The sequence below is a fragment of the Octopus bimaculoides genome, chromosome 5 (genome assembly GCF_001194135.2).
Source record: "Octopus bimaculoides isolate UCB-OBI-ISO-001 chromosome 5, ASM119413v2, whole genome shotgun sequence".
NCBI lineage: Eukaryota > Metazoa > Mollusca > Cephalopoda > Octopoda > Octopodidae > Octopus > Octopus bimaculoides.
Window position 1 is genome coordinate 108,836,347 of NC_068985.1, and position 5,292 is coordinate 108,841,638.

At 36.5% G+C, this 5,292-nt stretch overlaps 1 pseudogene; it reads left to right on the forward strand.

Annotated features, from left to right (window-relative positions):
* The window catches only part of LOC106869772 (S-crystallin 1-like), a 13,098-nt pseudogene that overhangs the window by 5,327 nt on the left and 2,479 nt on the right, over nucleotides 1–5,292 (forward strand).

Here is a 5,292-nt window from a genome sequence, read left to right on the forward strand (position 1 = left end):
ATATATATGTTTCTATCTATCTGTCTGTCTGTGTCTGTGTGTATGTATGTATATACATATGTATGGTTGAGATGTTCGCATCTCCGAAAGCTTGATTTTGATCGCCCTGCGTGACACGCTTAGTAAATGTGATTTTCTATATAATATATTTTCTATTGAATGGACCGATAGACTATGGGTGAAATTTCAAAGAAAGAAAATGTATTGAAGCTTGTCTTGTGGTCTGTACCTATAGATCATAAGTAATATTCTTGCCAATATGATGTGCCACGCTAATCCTGTCGGAAAATTATGTCAAGGGTACACTTGTCTGCGGAACATGATAATTCAGGAGCAGTCAATTGATGGAACTACTGGATACTCATAGTCGAATGATGCAAATCAACAACCGCCTCTACACCTATTATATTAACTGATGTAGGAACATCTCATCGTGAACGTTTTTATATTTAGAATGACATACCATTGCATTTGTGTACATTCTTATTGTTTATATATCAATGGGACATTCCAGGTTACCATGGCAGAACCAACATGGAGATGGCCAGAGTAGATTTCATCTCAGACTGCTTCTATGATATTCTCGATGACTACATGAGGATGTACCAGGATGGCAACTGCAGAATGATGGTTTGTAAACTAACAGTATTAGAATTTTCTTCCAATCGAAATATAATGGAATCTCTCTGTCTCTGTCTCTGTATGTCTGTCTGTCTGTCTCTCTCTCTCTATCTCTTTCTCTCTCTCTCCCTCTATCTATCTATCTATATATATCTATCTATCTCTCTATCTATCTATCTGTCTGTCTGTCTGTCTGCCTGTCTGTCTGCCTTTCTTTATTTCTTTATTTCTTTATTTTTTTCTTTCTTTCTTTCTTTCTTTCTTTCTTTCTTTCTTTCTTTCTATCTATCTATCTATCTATCTATCTATCTATCTATCTATCTAACTATCTCTTTATGTATATCTATCTATATCTTTTACTTCTATTCTCGTTCTCGCTCTCGCTCCTTCGCTCTCCGTCTCCTCCTCTGTCTCCAAACATACTCTCTTTCCCACACACATACACATACACCCTGAATAAATCAGGAACGGTAGTATAATACTTTGTGTGGGTGTTCAGAAAAAAAAATTACACACAATAAAGTGATTGACATATGGGAAACCAGTAGCCTTACAATTAACATTATAATTATTTCATATGTATTCCAATCTAATATACGCACTTGAGATGGCACTTTTGACGCATATATATGCTTGTCATGTTTACTCTTGCACATCTGCTATGAGTGTATGTATATATTTGATACACCAGTATGAGTACTTGTACTTGGCGTGACTATTCATTATGCGTGTGCGTCTCTGTGTGCCATATACATGTATGTGTTTTTCTGTGTACAAGCATTCGCGTTGATTCAAATGGTTACATAAACCAGTGTATATATGATAATATGTACAAATTATGATTGATCGTTCTATTACAGATGGTGTAAATTTTTTATCTGTTCATCACATATGATCTCTTTTTCCAAAGCATCAGTCAGGACATCCGCCCATGCTATATAGTAGACTTCCACTATAGAAAACTATTATTGAAATACAGCTCCTTGACGGGAACGATATGCCTGACATAATTTACTTTTCCACTACAACGGGGTTCACAAGCACCTGGTTTCTAACTAAAGCACTACATACAAATATATGCGTGCATACATGTATGTATGTATCTATATATGTATGGTTGTATGCATGCGTGTATATATCTACTGATAAGGTTTGAGCCGTAACTGCGGCGGGAAAAATGATTAGCGGCATTCTTTCAGCTTTGCGCTGACTTCAGATGCGGCTAGTGTCGACTTTTCCTTTCGACCTTTCAGAGTCGATAAGATAATTACCAGTTGAAAACTAAGATCGATGTAATTAACCTATCCCCCGCCCCCGAAATTTCTGACCATATCCCAAGATTTAAAATCTATATTGGTATCAGGTTAATCTAGTGGAGAGCGGCTAAGTCGAAGACATTAATCGCCGTACTTTACTGGTACATTGTCAATTAACCCCAGGCGAGATTAAAGTAAAGTTAACCTCGGCGATATTTGAACTCAGAATGTAAAGAGTTAAAACAAATACTACGAAGCATTCCTTCCGACGCTCTATGACGAACCGGTCAACTCGTTGCTTTATTTATATAAGTATACAAAATCATTCTAATTCTGGCTCAAGGCCGGCAATTTTGAGGCAAGAGGAAAGTCGATTGAGTTCAATACTTGACTGAGAAATTAACTTATCGAACCTGAAAGTATGAAAGGCAAGGTGGACTGAAAACCTAATGACGCTAAGCATTTTGTCCGGCGCGGTAATGATCTACCAGTTCGCTACCTTTATGTATATATACATAATCATTTCTGCTGTATGCATAAGGCCTGAAGTTTTTCGGGAGGGGATAAGTCGAGTACATCGACACCAGTACAAATATAATACGTATTTCAACGTTCTCGAAAGGATAAAATGCAAAGTCGACTTCGTCGGAATTTGGATGCAGAACGTAAAAACGGACGAAATGCTGTTAAGCATTTAGTCCGGTGTGCTAACGATTGTGTTATGTATACATAACACTAATCACAAACACGCAAAACTATAAGAACCGATGGGAAAATGTACACTGCCTATCATCCTTTAAGTTATAAGTATATACAAGCAAATGCACGTACACAAACAGACATACATACACACACGCAAAGAGACATACAGATGTACACACACGCTCACACCTACACCTACACACATTTATATTTGTATGTCTAATAAGTGTTGTTCTGTTTTCCAGTTCCAGAGATCCAGGGATATGAACTGTTCTGTGAGTACTAATTATTTTCTTGCAAAATTATTTCATTATTTACATTATTGGCAAAGACCCATCATCACTATAATCATTGACATTATTATTATTATTATTATTATTATTATTATTATTATTAATAGTAATAATAATAATAATAATAATAATCATAATAATAATAATAATAATAATAATAATAATAATGACGACATAGTAATGACGACATAATAATAAAGAACGCCGAGAACGTGAAATGATAATTTTTAATAAAGGATGGATTTCGAAACAAATAAAGTTATAAAAATTGCTTGTAAATATTAGGTTAAAAACCCTTTGCATATGAAAAACGAAGGCTGCACCAAAGGACATGAACCCATATCACCCTGAAAAAAGAACGTTTCATAAATGAATGTAAGATTCGAAGCTTTGTTTTGGTTCAATGGTAGAGCACCTTTCATGTTTACAGAAAACGTGTGTTCAAGTCGTAAGCTCATTATCAGGATATACGTAATCTACTTGAAACACTACTCAAAGAAGGATACAATGAATAATGGAGACCTAGATATACTATGTCGGAGTAAACAATTATTATAACGGTTAAAATAAATTTGATGATATAATCTCCTCGGTGAGACTTGACCGTCACCAACCCAAACTAACGAATGATTCCTATACGCTGTCGCTTGACGTTCAAGAAGTAGCAGCCAAATCTTCCTTCAGCCTCATTCAAATATCTTAAAACAGGACATAAATACCATTAAAAAAAAACAGAATAGTCGTAGTTGAGCTGTATTTTATCATAATATACTTATTACTAGTGTTGCTGTAGAAGAAGCGATATATGTTCCAAAGGAGATGGAAATATACTAGTTTGTTATTGACAAATTGATATTATATTCATGTGTATATCTGAGAGATCTTGGAGGCATATATTTTCTTGCAGGCGTGGTTGTGAGTTTAAGAACGTTGCTTCAAAATCATGTGATCTTGGGTTCAACCCCACTGCGATACACATTGGACAAACGTCTTCTAACATAGCCCCGATCCCACCAAAGTCTTCTGAGCAGATTTAGTATGTGTGTATGTGTATGTATGCGTTTGTATGAGTATGAGTGCGTGTGTGCTTGTACTTGCGTGTGTGTTTGTGCTTCTGTTTGTCCCTACCACCGATTGGTTACTGGTGGTTCTTTTACATCCCCGTAACTTAGCGGTTCGATAAAAAAAATTTGAATTAGTACCAGACTTAACAATACGTGCTGGAGTCGATTTCTGCAACTACAAATTTCAAGATGGCGCCCCAGCACGGCCGTAGTCCAATATCTGTAAAAGATAAAGGATTAAAAAATAAGTATTGCGTTTCTTTGTAAGAATATACTAATACCTATATGAGTTTTAGCATTGTGTATGGGCGTCTGTGAGTCGGTGTCATTTTTCGTCAAAAGTGGCTGTGTGGTAAGAAGTTTGCTTCCCAACCACATGGTTCAACGTTCAGTCCCACAGCGTAGCACCTTGGGCAAGTGTATTCTACTATAGACTAGGGCTGACCGAAACCCTGTGAGTGGATTAGGTAGACGGAAACTGAAAGAAGCCCGTCGTATATGTATATATGTATGTGTGTGTGTGTGTGTGTGTGTGTATTTGGGTGTGTGTGTCTGTGTTTGTCCCATCTCCATCGCTTGACAACCAAGGTTGATGTGTTTACGTCCCCATAATCTAGCAGTTCGGTAAAAGAGACCGACAGAATAAGTACTAAGATTTCAAAGAATAAGTCCTGAGATCGATTTGTTCAATTAAAGGTGGTGGTCCAGCATGACCGCAGTTAAATGGCTGAAACAAGTAGAAGAATGAAAGAATACGTTTCAGAAACGAAGCTTTGTGTGCGCTTATTTGCTTGTAACATTATCTATTGATCGATAAGTGCAATCGTGCGTTTAATGTATTGCATTGAAGTATAACATTTATAGAAACCATAACATAATGGTCTGCTACAGGATTTTCTGATAACTTTGTTTTCTTTCATGTTCTATCCAGTCTGAGAAGCGCATGAGATTCCAGGAGACCTGTCGTAGAATCCTTCCATATATGGAGAGGACATTGGAAATGTACAATGGTGGAAGCAAGTACTTCATGGGTGATCAGGTGAGTGATAATTCAATCACACATGTGCATGCAAACGCAGATGAAAGCAGAAAACATTGACACGCACAGACACAGATGCAGACTTTCGATTCCATCGACAGTCACACATGTACAAACGCACACGCGCACAGACAGGAACACAGAGAAATATATTCAGGAAATAGCCGACAAATACACATACACACAAAAACACACACATACACAAACACACATATATACTGATACGAATATATTCATGTGTAGTATTTTATATGCTTTTATGCAAGTGTATATCTATTTATGACATATGTGTGTGTGTGTGTGTATGTATATATATA